Genomic DNA, 21,428 nt, shown 5'->3' with positions numbered 1-21,428 from the left:
CCTCTACTTTGTGTTTCTTTATGTATTTTCTGTTACTTCATAGGCTCACTTCTTTCCTCTTTGCCTGGAGAATCACCAGAGCTGGCACTCAGCAGCCTGAGTCAGGGTACAGACAGAAGTGCCTAAACGCTTGTTTTGACTGGTAGCAACTTTGAGTTTCAGAGGGGGGAAGGCGAAACCACCCACTGCTGTCAGGCATGTGAGAGGCACGCCACCTACGCTGGACAGTGTGCTTCCGCCCTCTCTGGGTTTCCATGTCATTGGAAATTGAGAGCAGCTGTGTGAGGTGTGCTTAAGCCAGATGACACGTTTATCAAAACTGCTGCTTTTCAAAGAGGGAGACACTTGAGGCTGGAAGGGCTGAGTGGATCTGTGTAGAGCCTGTGGCACCCCAATGGCCTCTTCCATATCCACATAACCACCACAGAAACCCACATGGTGACACACGGCCTCACTGTGGCCTAGCTCTGTGTCACAGCACTCTGCTTTCTCATGTTTTCAGGCCCCAGGGAAGGGAAGTAAGTGACCAACTTGGTCCCCCATATTCCAGTTGTCTGCACTAACAGGTGCATCTCTCAAATCGCAAAGAGCCCTGGCTTTGGGTAAATGCAGCCAGAGGGCTTTCCCCTAATTATATGAAGGCTAAGATTTAAGAAAACAAAACTGATATCCAGATTCAAGTTTCCTACCCACCATTGTTGGTGAGCTGGAAATGACTAATGGTAGTACTAGTCCCACATAATTGAGGCAGTATGTGAAGTTTTATTCTTTAAAATGCTACTAGAAATTGAGTTTGTCTGATTCATTTCAAAAACATACCAAACCTTGACATCATTAAAATATATAGGAAGAAGAAAAATAACAAATACAGGAAAAATGATACCTAAGAAATACTCATGTCATTAAACTTTAAGAAAATTTATAAGCAAACAATATAAAGCTCTTCACCCTCCAATACCAAAATAAATATTTAAGAAAAGTAGTGTCATTCAGTTTCTTTGGTAAAATGTTTCAAAAAGAGCTAGCTCTGACCCTCAATGGGTGTTTTAGGTCTCCTGTATGCGTCATAGAGGAGAAGGGTGGACCCAGCAGTCTAGACAGAAGATACAGTGTCTGCAAACTTAAAAAAGAAAACAGCAGAAGTGCAGACTAGGAGGGACCATTTTTTCACAAGGATTCAACTTTCTAAATAGGTACAATCCATCTGCCTGTATAACATATTTTCTAGAAAAAACTTCATTGTTTAAGTTTTTTAAAAATTTTTTCCTAGATTTTATTTATTCACTTTTATGAGAGAGAGAGAGAGACAGAGAGAGAGAGAGAGAGAGAGAGGAAGAGATAGAGAGAACGGGGAGGAGTAGGAAACATCAACTCCCATATGTGCCTTGACCAGGGAAGCCTGGGGTTTCAAACTGGCGACCTCAGCATTCCAGGTTGATGCTTTATCCACTGCACCGCCACAGGTCAGGCTATAAAACTTCATTATTTAGAGGCACAGAGCCAGTAGAAGGAAAAACACAAATACAGCTTAGGATGATACTTTCTATTTCATTTGATCAAAACCCAAGCCTTCAAATGAGAAAAAGCATGAAAACCTTTTGAGTTCATGTACATGATGCCAAGCAGGTGTTTATAAAAAAGAGACCATTACACATAGGAAAGAGTCACTTATTCTATAACATCTGTAGTGATCTGAAGGCAGTCAGAGGTGGTAAAACACTACAAAAATAATGTAATATTATACAAGTATTCTTTTCAATACTAGACACATGACAAGGCATTATGTTGACTATGGATTCCCAATAGCAGCTACATCAGTGACTCATAGAAAATGTGCTGTTGTACACTCAAAAGCTCCTACTTGGTATTTATTTCCCATGAATGCATTGAGTAGTAAGACACTGATTTGTGTCAGACTCAATAGCATGTGACTTAAGGAGGTTGCCTTCACCCCTTTCTGCCCTTTATACACATGATTTCCAACTGCATTCATCTTCTGAGGTCATCTTGCCAGCTGTGGAGTCTCACCTTCCACTTGTCTTCTTTCCAACTCTGCAAACTTAATGTTATCCACACACTTAGGGCACATGCACTCGCTTCTGTCAAGGTTCTTAATGATCTGAATGGCATCGAGTCACTGCTCCTTGTATACTGAGCACTATGTTCCATTTTTGTGCTATTATTCTTTGTAAAATATCAGATGTTTCAAACATACAGAAAAATATAAATTACACAATGTCTCTACCACCTAGGTTGAAAAAAATCTGTTAATACTTTGCCATGTACTTAAATTGTTTATTTCAGAAAAGAAAGCATTATGGATACAGCTGACACATTCTGGCCCTAAACCTCTTCCTTCTTCCTTAGGAACATAATTCCAACTTTGCTTAGTGTGTCCAACTATAACAAGCAGCTGCCTGGGGCTCATGTAACACAGATCTGGTAAATGAAACAGAAAAACATATGGCCTGGGGAGCCATCTCCCCTCCCTCCCTCCGAAAAAGGAAAGCCTCAATAGGAAAAATCCCTCTGCTACCAACATCTTCCTACCTGGAATGTGAATGTGAGGCATGGAGACACAGCATCCACTTTGTGACCAAGAGGGAGAAATCTGGAGGTACATTCTTTTATTGATGGAGGTTTAGGCTATTTTCAGTATAGAACTCTTTAAAGATAAAGCTGCAAACAATATTCTTGTACAGATCTTTTATGGACCTGCTTTTCACCTCTTGGGTAACTAGGAATGAAATTGCTAGGTCATGGAGTAGGTATATGTCTAATTTTTTATGTAACTGTCAAATACTTCTCCAAAGTGGTTACCACTATTTTACATTTCCACATATTAAGCTTTTAAAAAAATTTCTATTGATTGATTTGAGAGAAAGGGTAGGAGAAAGAGAGAGAGAGAGAGAGAAAGAAAGGGGGAAGGAGCAGCTCATAGTAGTTGCTTCTCATATGTGCCTTGACCGGGCAAGCCCACTGTTTTGAACCAGCAACCTCAGTGTTCCAGGTAGATGCTTTATCCACTGCGCCACCACAGGTCAGGACAACACATATTAAGCTTTGATGTCTGATAAATCTATCTTTCTTATTCTTGGGTAATCTTAGAATGTTACTCTTTATATATAATTTAAGACCATGAAAAAGTCTTGAGATTATGCTTAGAATTTTACTGAACATGCAGATAATTACCTTGGGGGGAACGGATAACATTTATGATATGTATCTACTTTGAATAATTAAATAAATGGTCCAATTCAGTTTAATGATTATATAGAATTTTTGCATTTGTGCTGAAAAAGATAGGGCTGTGACTGCCTCACATGCCCTCAGAGGACGCTGCATTCCATGAGGGACTGAGCTTCTCTAATTCTGTTCTCTAAAAGAATTTATGTAAAATCAATACAGGAGTCACCTGTATTTATAAGTATGATAAAGCTTATTGCTAAAGCTGTCTGTACAATGATGCTCTTATTGTGGCTAAGTTTTGACTACTGGTTTATTTAAAGACTACAGGTCTATTTTATTTGCTCTTGAGTAAGCTTTGGTAATATATATTTCCTAGAAGATTCTTTATTTAAGTTTTCAAATATAGTGTATACTGATATAAAACTATAGCATTAACTTAGTTTTTAAATACTGTCTGCATCTGTGGCTCTATTCTCCTTTGTTTCTGATATTTTTTCCTTTTGTTTTCTTTATCAAGTTTGTTAGATATTGTCCTAGTTTATTATAGTTTTTTTATTTTCTCCTTTGGAATTTCGGTGAGGACACTTTCATTCTAACATCCATGTCTCTGTTAACCACTCTTTCATATTTTCTTCTCTTAATTATTCTGAGCTGGATGCTAAATGATTTCATCAGATCTATCTTCCAGTCAATTCTCCTTTTCAGCTGTGTCTAATCTATTTACCTTATCTGCCAAAGTGATCATTTAAATGAGTACACACACAATTTCTATTTAGTTTTCAATTCCTATTTTCTTTTCTTTTTTTTTTTTTTTTTTTTTTTGTATTTTTCTGAAGCTGGAAACGGGGAGAGACAGACAGACTCCCGCATGCGCCCGACCGGGATCCACCCAGCACGCCCACCAGGGTCGACGCTCTGCCCCTCCCGGGCGTCGCTCTGCCACGACCAAAGCCACTCTAGCGCCTGGGGCAGAGGCCAAGGAGCCATCCCCAGCGCCCGGGCCATCTCTGCTCCAATGGAGCCTTGGCTGCGGGAGGGGAAGAGAGAGATAGAGAGGAAGGAGGGGGTGGGAGTGGAGAAGCAAATGGGCGCTTCTCCTATGTTCCCTGGCCGGGAATCGAACCCGGGTCCCCCGCACGCCAGGCCGACACTCCACCGCTGAGCCAACCAGCCAGGGCCTCAATTCCTATTTTCTATCATATTGTTCTATTTTGTAACTTGGTATCTATTTTTTCTTTCATGTCTTTATTTTAAACAGACTTACTAACAATGTTTTTGCAATTAATCTAGTATGAAAAGTTATTGGAAATAACATTATTATAATATTTTTCATTCTTCTGTGTACAGTATCTCCTGGCTACCCTTCTGATAATAGTCTGCAATTTTTTTTTATAGTAAACTCAACATCGATGGAGAATCCTGTGTCCTAGCTGAGGAAACACAATTCTGAGTAGTTTCACTTTTGGTCATTGTGAAGTCTGTAGGGATTTCAATGATTTTAGAAGAGTTTTCACTAGCAGGATAGCATAAATTCAGATCCTCCAATTTCTTAGGGGTAAACCCCTATTCTTTACCGACATCTCTCCCACATTAACCCCTGAGAGATGGCTAGCTACCTTGTCACTTTACAGAACCAGAAGGTAATTTTTTTTTTTTGTAGCTAGAGACTCAGAATCTGTGCATGGCATTGGATTTCAGCTCCTCTCTTTAGGTGGCCCAACAGATGTTTCTCCTGTTCCCATATTAAGTGTAAGAAGCCCAGATCTTGGAACCATACCTACTGCTCTGAGGACTGCCACGGCAACACTTCCTTTCTACTCAGGATGTACTCTCAGTATTTCCTATACTTGTTCATATCTCTTTTGAGATCAGCTATGAATTAAAATAAATTTTTTAATATCCTAGTTAACAGGAAAAATGTATTCAGGTTAGCCTATCATGTATCCAGACCTCTAAAGCTTTTCTGGTTTAGAAAAATAAATTTCTAGTTTATATACTGTTGACCATGTTAAGCAAAGCAAACACCTATCAATATATATTGTTCATAAAAATAGGGGATATTTAAAAATAAATATGAAACAATAAAATATCCCCTAATGTTTGTGAGTAGATTATATCTATATTTACTCTTTTAAATCTTAAAAGAGATTTAAAGCTTGAATTCTTAAAATCTTAGTTTTTATCATTGACCTTGACATTTGATCATAAACTTTTATTCCTTATTGACTTTTGATGTTAAAAATTGAAATAGGTCTACAAGGACATCCTTTATTTATGTATTTATTTAAGTATTATTATTACTATTTTTTAGGTAAGAGGAGAGGAGACAGAGAGACAGACTCCCACATGCACCCTGACTCGGATCCACCTGGCAACCCCCGTCTGGGGCCAATGCTCGAAATAACTAAGCTATCTTCAGTGCCTGAGCCGATGCTGTCTGACCAACTGAGATATCCTCAGCACCCAGGGCCACGCTCAATCAAGCCACTGTCTGCAGGAGGGGAAGAAGGAGAGAAGGGGAGAGGGAAGGGGAGAGAAGTAGATGGTCGCTCTTCCTGTGTGCCCTGACCGGGGATGGAACCTGGGACATCCATACACTGGGTTGACGCTCTATCCACTGAGCCACCATCCAGGTCCAGCCCTTTATTATTTTTATGCTGGCTGTTTCCCTATATATTCTTCTCAGACTTTATGGAGTTTGTAAACACATTTTGTGGTTTTCAGAATATTTGTAGGTTCAAAGTTAAGCTTAGGACAAGTTTTAAGGATAAATCCATTTCCTCCCCCTAAGTAGTCTTTATTTTCCAAAGTACGCCTACTGGCCTTTCAAAGATGAAGTCATTTTCTACTCAGAAAAATCTTTCTTGCCTGTTTCCTCCTGTTTTATCTTGGCTTCCTATTTTATTTTCTGTGTGGGATAGACTCTGACATTACTTTCAGAAATTAAAATCAGTTTGAAACTCCTTTATGGTGTCATCTATAAAATGTCTTCACTTGGTAAATAAGACAATACTATTATTAATCCTTCCTTTGTAATCCATATCTCATATTAGTTTCACCAAGGTAAGCCAATCCAAGTCTGATCTTCTCTTTCTTCAATATCATAATGGCATCAGTTTCCAGCTCAGCTGGCATTTCTTACAGTATTATCTTTCAAACAGTCATTTCCTTACAGTATTTTTCCTATTTTTTTAAAGTTATTCAAATTAATGGGCCAACTTCTTTCCACATCCTTCTCTACCACTTGTTTTCTTAATATTATGTTTCCTTCTTAATTCTAAGCTTTTCTAAAGTCTGTTTTATTAACATTATCTTTATCCTTTGTCTTCACCATTTTCAAGACAATTAGTTGTAATTTATACAGTTTGTTAAAGCATATCTGTTCTACTGGAAATTGAATGCACAAGATAAAGCTGCTGAAAACAGGCCCTGGCCAGTTGGCTCAGTGGTAGAGCGTCAGCCTGGTGTGCGGAAGTCCTGGGTTCGATTCCCGGCCAGGGCACACAGGAGAGGCGCCCATCTGCTTCTCTACCCCTCCCCCTCTCCTTCCTCTCTGTCTCTCTCTTCCCCTCCTGCAGCTGAGGCTCCATTGGAGCAAAAGATGGCCTGGGCGCTGGGGATGGCTCTGTGGCCTCTGCCCCAGGTGCTAGAGTGGCTCTGGTTGCAACAGAGCGACGCCCCAGATGGGCAGAGCATCGCCCTCTGGTGGGCATGCCGGGTGGATCCAGGTCGGGCACATGCAGGAATCTGTCTGACTGCCTCCCCATTTCCAGCTTCAGAAAAATAAAAATAAAAGAAAAAAAAAAAAGAAAAAGAAAAAAGCAAGAAAAAAAAAAGCTGCTGAAAACATGAGGCTCTAGATCAGGAGTCCCCAAACTACGGCATGCGGCTCCCTGAGGCCATTTATCCAGCCCCCACTGCACTTCCGGAAGGGGCATCTCTTTTATTGGTGGTCAGTGAGAGGAGCACAGAATGCATCCGCAAAGCGTGGCTTCACTCATGTACAGTACTACTTCCAGTGACATGGGACACACACGTCACGACTCCGGAAGCGCGTCATATCACTTGTTATGGCCAGCAGTGACAAATATGGAACTGGCATTGACCATCTCATTAGCCAAAAGCAGGCCCATAGTTCTCATTGAAATACTGGTCAGTTTGTTGATTTAAATTTACTTGTTTTTTATTTTAAATATTGTATTTGTTCCCGTTTTGTTTCTTTACTTTAAAATAAGATATGTGCAGTGTGCATAGGGATTTGTTCATGGTTTTTTTGTAGTCTGGCCCTCCATTGGCCTGAGGGAAAGTGAACTGGCCCCCTGTGTAAAAGTTTGGGGACTCCTGCTCTAGATTCTCATTTTTTCCTCTATAGTTCATCATCATTGATAATAACCCAACCAAAAGCAAAACAGTAGACTCATCGATATTTTATAAAGCAATAAAATAATTGTACATCAGCGAAGTTATTAGGGTTCACTAGAAACAGCTGCCATGGGGAAAATGCCATAAAAATTTGCCGAGTTTCTGAAATTTTTATTTTAAATGGTTCTTTGAATGTTGAATGTCCTGGTGACATTGCCTTGTTCATAGTGCAGTACTTATCATTAAAACTGCAAATGACTGATAGTTACCTGGTTTTACAAGTATCTAAAATGATACCAGAGCTATACTGAAACCAGTTTACCTAATTTCAAATCCATTATTTAGGCCACGGTACTATGGGATTTACCTTCTCCTTAAAAAAGCTTTGCTTTTTGTTGGGATTATCAAAGATGAGGAACTTCAGAAAAACAAGAAAGATAGAAAGACTCTATGGTCTCATGTTAGAGATAAAAAAACAGTACAAATACAAGCATATTTCAATCCTTTAATAGCACAAAGTGTGCATGTGCCAAATGGATAAAAAGTCATAGGCCACTTATGTTATATAAAAGCTGTGATGAGCTAAACCTAAAATAATTTGAAAGTAAAAAGTATACATTTTATCTTAAAAGTTTATTTCAGGGGTTTATAATTTTAAAAACTATCTCTTAGAAATGAAGAGCTTATACACTGTGAATCAAAAAGAAACCATGTGACCTCAAAAAAGGAAAGGTATGGAAGAAGTCACCATTTCCTCTTAATTCATTTGTCTCTGATTTCACAGCAGAAAAATATGGCAAATGGTAAAGAAATACACAGATTATAGCAAATGTAAATATGAGAAAATAATTGTAATAGGCATGGAGATGTCTGGAATCAATTTACCTGGACGCATGCATATATAAAGTTTGACAAAATACAAGTGTTAAAGCTTTTTACTTCTTCTAGAAATATTAATTCAAATCATGAGTCAATTGAGCAAAGGGCTGCATCCTTCTCACTTCCAGGTCTGAGACAACATATGGGAGCCCTGACAGTACCCAGTGCATATCTAACACAGCACGCATTCACATGTTTAATTAAAAGTATTTATAAACAGCCCTGGCCGGTTGGCTCAGCGGTAGAGCATCAGCCTGGTGTGCAGGAGTACCGGGTTCGATTCCTGGCCAGGGCACACAGGAGAAGCACCCATCTGCTTCTCCACCCCTCCCCCTCTCTTTCCTCTCTGTCTCTCTCTTCCCCTCCCGCAGCGAGGCTCCATTGGAGCAAAGATGGCCTGGGCGCTGGGGATGGCTCTGTGGCCTCTGCCTCAGGCGCTAGAATGGCTCTGGATGCAACAGAGCGATGCCCCAGAGGGGCAAAGCATCGCCCCCTGGTGGGCATGCCAGGTGGATCCTGGTCGGGCGCATGCAGGAGTCTGTCTGACTGCCTCCCCGTTTCCAGCTTTGGAAAAATGAAAAAAGAAAAAAAAAGTATTTATAAACAAATGCATATCATTTAAAAACATTACACCTAAGGCTCTGGCTGGTTAGCTCAGTGGTAGTGTCAGCCAGGCGTGTGGATGTCCCAGGTTCACTTCCCAGTCATAGGGCACATAGGAGAAACGCCCATCTGCTTTCCCACCCTTCCTCTTCTCCTTTCTCTCCTGCAACCAAGGCTCCATTGGAGCAAAGTTGGCCCAGGGGCTGAGGATGGCTCCATGGCCTCCGCCTCAGGTGCTAGAATGGCTCTGGTTGCAACAGAGCAACGCCCCAGATGGGCAGGGCATCGCCCCTTGGTGGGCATGCTGGGTGGATCCCGGTTGGGCATATGTGGGAGTCTGTCTCTCTGCTTCTCACTTAAGAAAAATAAACAAACAAACAAAAAGAGCATCACACCTAGAAGTCTAAGCTACTTTGTTACAGATTCCAAAATAAGTATTATGAATGATTTACACTGAAATACTAAGTTACCACCATGCCTCCCATTCACTCTATAAGAATAGACCTGATGAAATCATTCAGCATGCAGAACAGTGATCAAGATAGAAAATTTAAGAGTGTTTAATAGAGAAATGGGTGTTAGAATGAAAACGTTCTCATCAAAGTTCCAAGGGAGAGAATTAAAAGCCTATAATAGAAAAATCTCTAAAAAAGTTGATGAGAAAAAAGGAGAAAAACCCCACCAAATATCAGAAATAAGGGAGAACAGAATTGCAGATGCAGACAAGATTTAAAAACTAAGTAAACGCTACAAAGTTTTATTATAGTATACAATCTGAAAACTCCAAAATATTTTATAGATTTACCATTTTTATAGTGATCCCTAAGTAGGCTGCCTAAAGAAAGAAAATAGTTGTTAATATAAAACGGAAGCCTCTTCCACAGAAATGAATTCTGTATTCATTCTTCATATATAAGCAAGAAGTATCCCTGGAAACCTGTGACCCTGCCCAGGGCAGCATTTTCTCTCTGCATCCTCCAACAAGACATCTGAGCTCCAGAGGATTTCCACAGGCTCTGCCACCTTCCCAGAGGGTACCTCTTCCTTTGTCCCAGAGAATCTTAAGGAAAAGTGCTCAGTACACTTTAAAATAAAATTAAAATTAAAATAAAATGTTGTGTGTGAGGCAGCTGTGTTAGGCTTGCTCACGGGTTTACCAGCTGCAAGCATTTTGCTTGATTAGTGCATGAGCATGTGGCAGAGGCGCGTGTGCATAGCCTGTATAAGGGGGTGTTTCTCCTGGGCAGTAATTCTCCCAGATTGCTTTCCCGCCACCGTGAGGTGCAGTTTTCTTTGCTCCCATGCCCTCACTGGGAATAGCAGGTTTTCCTTTATTAGCTCTTTCCCTTTTGTTTTATTTGCTTGCCTGTCTTTGTGAGCCTCCAATAAATGGGTATGGCCCAATGCTTTCCAGCTCCGTAGTTCCTCTACCATCTGCCCGAATTCAATGTGAACCTGCCTGGCCTCGGCCACCAGCATTACATCTGGTGTAGTGGGCAGAGTTTGGAGCAGATTGGTATGGAGCCGCCAACACCCTTGAGAGGTAGGGTATGAAAGTGGTCACTGTTCTACAGCATATGGTTTCCCATGGCTGTCCTTTTGGGGGCTGTAGGCTGGATGTATTTTACATCTCTGCAAGAGGAAACCAAGAGCTCTGTGTAAGAGGTGGCTCAAGGTCCAGAACTCCAGGGTGAGCTGCAGACTGAGTGGCAACCATGGCACAAGCTGCAATGTTCACTGGAGAAAGAGCTGCAGATCCGAGAACTACAAGTCAGACTGCAGGCTGAGAACCAGCGACGGTGTGAACTGGAGCCAGCACTGAAGAGGCCGACTGGGTTCGAGAGTTGCATTGTGAGGTGCTGACTGAACACCAATGGCGATTGGAACTGGAGCTGTCTCTGGAGAAGGAATTGCGTGTTCCTGAGTTGCAGTTTGCCCTTGAAGCTGAATGTTGGCAGTAACGGCTATTAGCAAAACTGCAGCCAGGAGCCGAAGTGGGTGTGGAAGAGGGAGCTGCATTCCTGCTGGCGGGGTGGCTCTGAGTCAGAGGGAGCAGGCATTTCTGACTCCTCCTCTTTTGAGAGGGAGGCTCGGGCTACAACTAATGTCCCCAGACTCAGAGCCCAGCTGCTGGTTGCCAAGAAGGTAAAATCCCAGCAGCAGAGTCCTTCAGGAGCAACCACAGCCTCCTCCACAGACAGTGGAGCACTCCGTGGTCCGGCCCTACACCAAGGTAGAGCTGATGGAGTTGGGGGAGCAATTCAGGCAGAAACCCACTGAGCTGCTGGCAGCCTGGCTACTGAGGTTGTGGGATACAGGGGTAGATGGTATCATGCTCTCCAAAACAGAGATGTAGAAATTGGCTGCCATTACCACAACTCCAGTTATGGTCAAGACCATATACCCTATTGTAATTTGGGTGAAAGGTGGGTCAACCAAACCTCATAGTGGTATGGCTCAAACCTCCACCCTGGCCAAGTAGGGTACATACCTACAACAATGCTGTGCTCTTAGCGCCAGCCCATTGAGAGCAGAACTGCAGGAAGTCTTGGGCCCAATCACCTATGCGATCTTAGAGTCAGGTGCAGCTGAGGTTCAGGAGGAAGGGTGAATGCCCATCCCCGAGGATTCTTGGTACAATGTCTAGCAGGGGCTAACAGGCCAAGTGGACAGCCATAGCCTTCCATCCGGCCACTGAGACTATTTGGCTGGACACAAGTACAGGCCAAACCAACCAATGGGCGGAATTAAGAACCATATGGCTAGCTGACTGTAAACCCTCTCTGGTGATCTGAACTGACAGCTGGGCTATCATGGACTGACCTTTGGATTGCTACTTGGCACATTAACCAGTGGATGGTGATCCACTGTCTGCTACTGGGTCAGGCCATGTGGCAGGATTTATGGGAAATAGGACACCAGAAATAGGTGATAGTATACCACATCACAGGGCATGGCCTCTAGCCTATCCTGGCAATGACAAGGCAGACACTTTGGGAGGGTGTAATGGTTGGAGACTGCGCCTCCAGGTGACCTGGCACAGTGGCTCCACAGGCGCATGCTCCATGCGGGACAGAAAACTATGTGGGCTACTGTTAAGGCATAGAATTTGCCTGTGTCCTATGCAGAGGTACTTATAGCCTACAAACAATGTGCAGAATGTTCCAAAGAGCACCCTCGGAGACCACTGGTGTCATCTGGACAGATCCAGAGGTCGTGTCCTGTAGGGAATCTCCCATCTAACCTTGAACTCTCTATGGCTTGAATTGGGGAACTTTAGTTAAAAGCCCTGAGTGAATGTCTCTTGTATGCAAACACCAAGAAGCTATGTGAGTGACCTTTGTGCAGACACACAGGAATGCATGTGAATGGGCTTTAGAAAATCAGAGAGGTTCTAGATTGCCCCTTCCTTTGTGCTTAATTAGCAAAAGAAAAAATATACTGATCAAACTAGCCCTTTCTCCATGTCACCAAATGGCCATTAATCATTCCTCCCCCTTATCACCTGGCCTCCCTCCCTTGTAAACCTGTTATCTCTGTTCAGCTTCTGATCAATAAAAGCTAAGGGAGAAGGAAATTCAGGAGGTCTTCTTTGCCTCCCTTGGCAGGCCTCCCCCTCACCCTCTTGACATCAGTTTGTGTTTGAGTAGATTTCTTCCACGCGACACTGGTAGTTCCCAGCGGACTAGAGTACTACAACTGGTGACCTCATCATGATCGTGTGGAATCCGTGTGTGAAGAGACGTATAGCAGCTGCATCTTATGAGGAATTCCGGTAAGGAACAGTCCCTACTTGCCTTGAGGAAGGGACCGATGCACGTAGGTCAGAAAAGGGTTTCCTCATGGGTTAGAAGCTCAACAAGCAGCAGCGCATTTACCTTAAAAATTTTACAACAACAAAAAATTTTTACAACAATTGCTCCACGATGCTCAGTGTATTATAGAGACTAAAGCAATACAGCAACTCTTACTTGCTGTATGACAGCACTGCCCATGGTTCCCTGATGCGGGAGCCTTAGATTTAGAATTAGGGGAGCAAGTAGGTAAAGTTTATAAAAGCAGTTTGAACAATGATCAAAGGTTTCCATTCCTCTTCTCACAACATGGAGGTTTGTCTGCACTGCTTTGTATCTTTTGCATACTCCAGAATGGAAAGTAAAAGAGGAATCACAGCACAGTCAACCTGAACCACAGATTATGGCAGCAATGAAATTTGAGGAGGCCGATAAGGAGGACAAAATACCTTTTCCTTCTCCCTTGCCTCTTAGGAGCCTTTGGCTCCCCCTATCCTCCACCCTTTCCCCCTGGACTTGGGAAGAGTCATACTCCTTCCTTAAGGGAAAGCTCTCAGAAGGATTAATGTTGGCGACTCAGATGCTATTAAAGCTACAGCTTTCCCTGTTATCATACAACAGGGACAGTGAGTCCATCAGAATTTACCTTATTCTGTATTTAAGGAATTGAAAAAGACTATTCAAGAGAATGGAGTTCAAAGCCCATTTACAGTAGGCATGGTAGAGGCCTTTGGAAATGGACATGATATGACTCCTGACCATTGGAAGGTTCTAGTAAAAACTTTAGTATTGCCAGCTGAATATACTGCCTGGCAAATGGAATATTATGACCTAGCTACAAGACAAGGACTTCAGGATTTTGAAAATCAGGTACCTGTCACTATTGATATGCTGTAGGGAGTTGGACAATTTACTACAAGTCAAGCACAGGCAGCCGCAGACCCTCCTCAACTTTTTGCTCAATGTCCCCTTTTAGCCGTACAGGCTTGGAGGAAAATACCTGTGTCTGGGCAGCAGCAAGGATATTTTACAACTATGCACCAGGGGGCTACAGAGCCCTATGTTGATTTCATAAATCACCTGCAGATGGCTTTAGAAAAACAGGTTTTGAGCAAAGAAGCTCAAGATAGTCTTCTTTTACAACTTGCTGATGAGAATGCAAATAAGGACTGTCAGGCTGCATTATCCGGCATAAGAGCCACCACCAAAGACATAGGTTTATACACTGCTCACAAATACTAGGGAATATTTTATCATTTCGTATTCATTTTGAAATATCCCCTAAGTTTTTTTTTTTAAAGCTTAGTTTTTTTATTTATTTATTCATTTTAGAGAGGAGAGGGAGAGACAGAGAGAGAGAGGAGAGACAGAGAGAGAGAAGGGGGTAGGAGCTAGACGCATCAACTCTCATATGTGCCTTGACCAGGCAAGCCCAGGGTTTTGAACCGGCAAGCAACCTCAGCATTTCTAGGTTGACGCTTTATCCACTGCGCCACCACAGGTCAGGCGAAATATCCCCTAAGTTTTGTGAGCAGTATACAGTGTGTCCGTAAAGTCATGGTGCACTTTTGACCGGTCACAGGAAAGCAACAAAAGACGATAGAAATGTGAAATCTGCACCAAATAAAAGGAAAACCCTCCCAGTTTCTGTAGGATGATGTGGCAGCATGTGCGCATGCGCAGATGACATAACACCGTGTATACAGCAGAGCAGCCCACGGCCATGCCAGTCGAGATGTGGACGGTACAGAGGAAAGTTCAATGTGTTCTGTGGCTCGCTAAATTCGAATCCGTGACCAAAGTGCAACGTGAATATTGGCGCGTTTATAACGAAGTGCCACCACATAGGAATAACATTCCTCGGTGGGATAAGCAGTTGAAGGAAATCAGCAGTTTGGTGGAGAAACCCCGTTCTGGTAGGCCATCAGTCAGTGACGAGTCTGTAGAGGCTATTATGAGATAGCTACCTAAGGAACCCTAAAAGATCTGTGCCTGAGCCCACATCGAACTGCACTGAATAGGTATAAAACTGGGAGAGTTTTCCTTTTATTTGGTGCAGATTTCACACTTCTATCATCTTGTTGCTTTCCTGTGACCCCACTAGATCCCTGATCGGCAAACTGTGGCTCATGACCTACATGCAGCTCTTTGGCCCCTTGAGTGTGGCTCTTCCACAAAATACCACGTGCGGGCGCTACCTCGATAAGGAATGTACCTACCTATATAGTTTAAGTTTAAAAAATTTGGCTCTCAAAAGAAATTTCAATCATTGTACTGTTGATATTTGGCTCTGTTGACTAATGAGTTTGCCGACCACTGCACAAGACCATGTCCAAAGTGGAAGAAAGGAAACCACTGGGCTAAACAGTGTAGGTCTAGATTTGATAAAGATGGAAACCCAGTTCAGAGAAACTTTGAGGGGGGCACATCCCCCAGCACCCCTATCAACCCTTGGGAAAGCAGGCATTTCTGGCAGTGACTCCTAGAACATCATTGCAGGTCTCTCTGCTGCTATCATTGGCAGCACGGGCTTGGATCTTGCCGTAACAGAGGAATATATAATAAAGGAAATGTTAAGTTTATACTTTATCCACTGGCATTTATGGCCCTCTCCCTCCTGGGACAGTAGGGCTAATGCTAGGAAGATCTAGCACCACCCATAGGAGACTTCAGGTTCTCCCTGGAATTATAGACTCTGCCTACACAGGAGAAATAAAAATCATGGTTCAAGGATGCAGCTTGCACGTCATTCCAACAGGTACCTGTATTGCTCAGGTTTTATCGTTACCTTATATACAGGGCAATACTCAAAATAAAGAAAGAAAAACTCAAGGATTTGGACATTCAGGAATTACAACATTCTGATCATCTATTTCTCAGCAGTGACCTACAGTAAAAGTTAAAAGACTGGCTACCGATACAGGTGTTGATTACTATAATTTCCACTTCTGCCTGGCTACCTGATTGCCCACATGGCCTACTTCAGCAACCACCCTGGGCAGGAAGACTTAGTACACCCAGCAGAGTAGGGGTCTTCTCACTTGCCAGGGACCAGAAGGAAAATTGATAATTTCCACCCTTTTGTTCTTCCTCTCCCTTTTTCTTTATGAGGAAGAGACATTCTTCAGCAATGGGACAAGTCTTTACACATTTCGCCTTTTTAGGTGGGGCCACTGTTCACATACCTCTCCTTAAACTAACCTGGAAAACTGACGACCCTGTTTGGGTTGAACAATGGCCCCTAAAAGGGGAGAAATTAAAAAAAGTACATTTACTAATTCAGTAACAGCTAGAGGCAGGGCACACTGAGCCATCAGCTAGTCCCTTGAATACTCCTATATTTACTATTCCAAAAAGGTCAGGAAAATGGCAATGAGCTATTAATGTGGTTATTCAACCCAGGAGACCCCTTCAGCCTGGGCTGCTTTCTCCTGTCATGATCCCTGAGGACTGGCCTTTTATTGTTGATAGAAAAGATTGTTTCTTTACTGTCCTGCTTCAACTTGATGACTGAGTGTTCTGTCTTTTCAGTTCCCATCCTTAGTAATCAGGACCCATCCAAGGACATAAGTGGCTGCCTCAGGGAATGGCTAACAGCCCTCACTATTTGCCAGCATCATGTTCATCAGGCTCATCTTCCTACTCGTCTGCTTTCTCTGAAGCCAAAATGTTTCATTACATGGGTGGTATTTTAATTATAGCTTCCACTGAACAACTATTATATTAAGCTTATCATCATATTTGTCAGACCACAGCTATACATGGTCTGACAATTGGCCCTGAAAAGGTTCAGCTTTCTGCCCCATGGAAATATTTAGGATTCACTATTTGGGAGTGATCCATTCGCCCCCAAAAGATTCAGCTACAAATATCTCAGCTATTAACACTCAATATGCTTCAACAATTGCTTAGCCATTAATTGGGTTCAACCCACTCTAGGCCTTGCTATATACCAATTACATTTTCTATTTCAAAGTTGAAAGGGTGATTCTAATTTACCTTCTCGGACCCTTTCAGATTCAGCACTACAAGAGTTAAATCAGGTTGAGACAGCCCTTCAGCAGTGACAATTACACCATTATAACCCTAATTTTCCTGTCTCACTATTCATTTTTTTTTTTTTTTTGTATTTTTCTGAAGCTGGAAACGGGGAGAAACAGTCAGACAGACTCCCGCATGTGCCTGACCAGGATCCACCCGGCACGCCCACCAGGGGCAACGCTCTGCCCCTCGGGGGCGTCACTCTGCTGTGACCAGAGCCACTCTAGTGCCTGGGGCAGAGGCCAAGGAGCCATCCCCAGCGCCTGGGCCATCTTTGCTCCAGTGGAGCCTCCGCTGCGGGAGGGGGAGAGAGAGACAGAGAGGAAGGAGAGGGGGAGGGATGGAGAAGCAGATGGGTGCTTCTCCTGTGTGCCCTGGCCGGGAATTGAACCCGGGACTTCTGCATGCCAGGTCGACGCTCTACCAATGAGCCAACCGGCCAGGGCCTCACTATTCATTTTTAATACTGCTCACAGCCCTACAGGTTTATTAGGTCAATTGAATGGCTCTTTCTAGGAGCCACTTATCAGAAAACTTTTACTCTACAGATTTAATAGCACCTCTTAGTTTTAAAGGAAGACAGCATTATTGTACGCGGTTAACCAGGGAAGATCTACACACCAGTTATCTTCCTCTCTCAGAAGACTTCCAAGCTTTGCCACAACACAGCTGCCACTGGCAAAGTGTTAGCTGATTTTTAAAAACAAGTGTTTCATCACTTTCCATCTTCCAAACTCCTTACTCTATTCATAAATGGTCCTATTAGTTTACCAGTAAAAGTACTTAAAGAGCCTATTCCTACTGCCCTTACAGTACTTACTGATGGATCAGGTAAAACAGGAAAAGCTGCTATCACTTGGAAAGTTACAGCATGGCAACCCTGTGTAGAAACTGGCTTTGCCACTACTCAGCAAGCAGATCTTGGAGCAGTGATTTTATCTCTACAGACGTTTCCTGATCAATATCATTTCTGATTCACGTTATGCTGTCCATACTGTATTACATATAGAGACAGTATATATCAAATATAACCCAAGTAAATCTTTATTGTCAGTTTTTAATGCTGCAGTCCCTTCTTGATAACCATACTCATCCTCTTTTTATTGCCCACAGCAGGTCTCATATAGACTTGCCTGGGCCACTCTCTACAGGTAATCAACAAGCTGATAATATTGTTACTGCTTGTTCAGTTGCTTTTCAATAGGCAGCTACAGTTCATCAATTTCACCATCAAAACATCCTATCATTTAAGAAACATTACCCTATTTTTTGTAGGCCAAACAAATTGTGAAGGCTTGCCTCTCTTGTCAGCTTTATTCAGGAAAGTCTTTAGGATACAGCAGCAATCCCAGTGGTCTCACTCCTAATGGTATATGGCAAACTGATGTCACTCAGGAACCTCCTTTGGTCATTTTAAGTATTTACCTGTTACTATAGATTCCTACTCAGGCATGATCCACACTACGCCTGCTACCAGGAAGCAGTACATCATGCTGTTTCTCACCTCTTAGGGTCCATCTCCATTCCTGGCTGCCCTGAAGTAATTAAAACAGACAGTAGCCCTTGCTATACTTCTAAGACATTCCAAATAGCTTCACAGAACTGGAATATTAAACACGTTATAGGTATCCCTTATAATTCAACAGGATAGGCCTGTATTGAACGTGCTCATTGCACCTTAAAAACCTATCTTAAAAAACAAAAACAGGGAAGTCCCTGTGAACAATTAGAGTCTCCGAGGGATTGATTAGCTATGGCTTTATACACCATTAAATTTTTTTTTTTTTTTGTATTTTTCTGAAGCTGGAAATGGGGAGAGACAGTCAGACAGACTCCCGCATGCGCCCGACTGGGATCCACCCGGCATGCCCACCAGGGGGCGATGCTCTGCCCCTCCGGGGCGTTGCTCTGTTGTGACCAGAACCACTCCAGCGCCTGGGGCAGAGGCCAAGGAGCCATCCCCAGCGCCCGGGCCATCTTTGCTCCAATGGAGCCTCACTGCGGGAGGGGAAGAGAGAGAGACAGAGAGGAAGGAGAGGGGGAGGGGTGAAGCAGATGGATGCTTCTCCTGTGTGCCCTGGCCGGGAATTGAACCCGGGACTTCTGCACGCCAGGCCGACGCTCTACCACTAAGCCAACCAGCCAGGGCCACCATTAAAATTTTTTGAATCTTGATAGACAATCTTCCTGCTGTTGAACAGCATTATCCCAAAACAACCAAACATTTCTCAGGACCAGCAGGTGTGTGTTCGCAGTTGGGAACCAAAGTCTCCACAGGAAGGACCTTACCCTGTTTTAACACGGGGTTGAGGATCGATTTGTGCTTCCTTACCTATAGGAATGGAGTGGATCCCCCTCCAGAGAATTAAGATACATCAAGACCTCTGAACAACTGGTCCAGGAAATACAACGCCTGATGCTGAATCCCACATGAGGACCAATGAGACAAACATAATAAACTCCAGGAATCACTTGGGGACAACTGAAAAGCCTAGATCAGCAGGCGGTAACATTGATGAATAATGTTGGGGCTGCTCCCACCCCAGAAAATAGATTCCTGGCATATCTATCTCTAGCTCAAAATAGTCAACAGGTATTTAGTAGAGCTCTTGTATGTTTAACCTTATTTCTTTTGTTTACTCCAGGTATGTCTAATGTATATTGGGCACACTTATATAAATAATCCTCCTTTATTTCGTCCACTTACATGGTGGAATACTGACTCCCCCCCACCCCCATCCTCCAATGGCACTGCCTGGACTGGAGGTGTATTGTTACCTCTTGCAGGCCCTTTAGAAGAGCAGAGGAAATGGCTCACAATTAATGAGGTCTTTACACCTTCCCTCTAGCAATCCTTCTATATGCTTTACTACCCAATTAGCTGTAGAAGGTTGTGCACGTGTCATTCTTCAAGAATTTCTTTATTATCAACCCAAAACAAATAATCAACCAGCTAATTTCACATTTATATCTGTTTTAACTGTCAATACCATAACCTTTAGAGTGGTAAACTTTACCATACCACCTAACATTCCACACTGTGGCCTGGGAATAGATTATAAACATCAGTCCCATTCTGTTCAATAGAATCCTTGTCATGTAAAAGTTCCCTGTCCAGGTCCTCTTTTCAAGAATGGTACACTGTAGGACTGGGGGCTCTATGGTTCTTTAATCACTAGTGGGCATAAACTTTCTTTTAACAGCCCTTCTAATACTACTACCAGCTGGAAGGAATATGAGTTGTCTGGACCTGTCTTACAATTCTCAGACACCTACCACGTTAGTACTTTCCATGTGCAGTTATGGTGACTACGATTACCTTCCTATAACTGCGTTCTTTCACATGGAAATTATAGTAAATATCTCATCCTTCCCTTAGTTAGGAATCTTTCTGATAGCATTATGCTGTGTACTTCACACCCTTATGTGTTTATTATTACCCCAGAAGCCCCTAATATCATTCTCACCAACCAACTATATAATATGACTATTCCACGTGGTTGGTATACCTCTTGTCTCACTCATGAAAATGTTACAAGGCTTAATGTTACTACCATCACTCCTTTGTGTCACTTACCCAGGTGTGGCTACCTGTCAATTAAAACCCGGCCTTGGGCTGAATCTTCAACCTTACAGGTTTTAGAATCTGCACTTACCCACTGGAGATGTTCCAAGCGTTTTCTATTTACTCTTATTGCTTTTCTTGTCTCTGCTACTATTATTTTAGCTTCTGATACAGTTACTTCCATATCTCTTACTCAGAGTACCCATACAGCTGCCACTGTAGAGCATGCAATGACCAATATCACACAGAATCTAGTATAACAGACACAAATTGGTCAGGGAATTCTATCCAGACCGCAAGCTCTTGAGGCAGCTGAGAAGTGGCCTGGGACCAACAACAAGCTCCTGCCACTCGACAGATTCTTAGGTGTGACTGGGAACATACCCTCACCTGTGTCACTGCATTGCCATGTAATCAGTGTAGTCATCCTTGGGAATACAGTAAGCAAAATCTACTTGGATCATTTTCTACTAACTTTAGCTCTCAAATTATTCACCTTGAGGCAGAACTTCATCAACAGCTCCTAGATATTCAGAAAGAAACTCAAACCAATTACCTTACAGACTTTACAAGAGTTTCTCCAGTGGCTTAATCCTTCTACTTGGTTTCATGACATTAATCTAAGCTTCTGGGGCATCTCTGTTCTTGTAATTTGTTTATGTTTTCTTTTAGTGATAATTTTCCATGTTATCATCCAATTTTTCAGTGAAGTTCGAAGCCTGTGATGAGTTTTCACGGCTTTCCTTGCCCTACAGCCCACCTCTACATCACCTTCCTTAAAAAACAAGGAAGGGTGAGAGGTAGGGAATCACCCATCTCACCTTGAACCCTCTATGAATTGGATTGGGGAACTTTAGTTAAAAGCCCGGAGTGACTATCTTTTGGAAGCAAACACCAAGAAACTGTGAGTGAGTTTCTCTGTGTAGACACAAAGGAATGCATGTGAATGGGCTTTAGAAAATTAGCCTAGAGGTTCTAGATTGTCTCTTCCTTTG

General features: G+C 42.7%; 1 protein-coding gene across 1 annotated transcript in view; it reads right to left on the bottom strand.

Annotated features, from left to right (window-relative positions):
• VPS41 (VPS41 subunit of HOPS complex) overlaps positions 1–21,428 on the bottom strand; it is a 281,951-nt gene that overhangs the window by 18,032 nt on the left and 242,491 nt on the right. The gene's annotated exons all lie outside the window — the stretch shown is intronic.

This window comes from Saccopteryx bilineata, chromosome 4 (genome assembly GCF_036850765.1).
Source record: "Saccopteryx bilineata isolate mSacBil1 chromosome 4, mSacBil1_pri_phased_curated, whole genome shotgun sequence".
In the NCBI taxonomy this organism is placed as follows: Eukaryota; Metazoa; Chordata; class Mammalia; order Chiroptera; family Emballonuridae; genus Saccopteryx; species Saccopteryx bilineata.
Note: the sequence above shows the minus strand (reverse complement) of the source record. Positions and strands in the feature narration are given on the sequence as shown.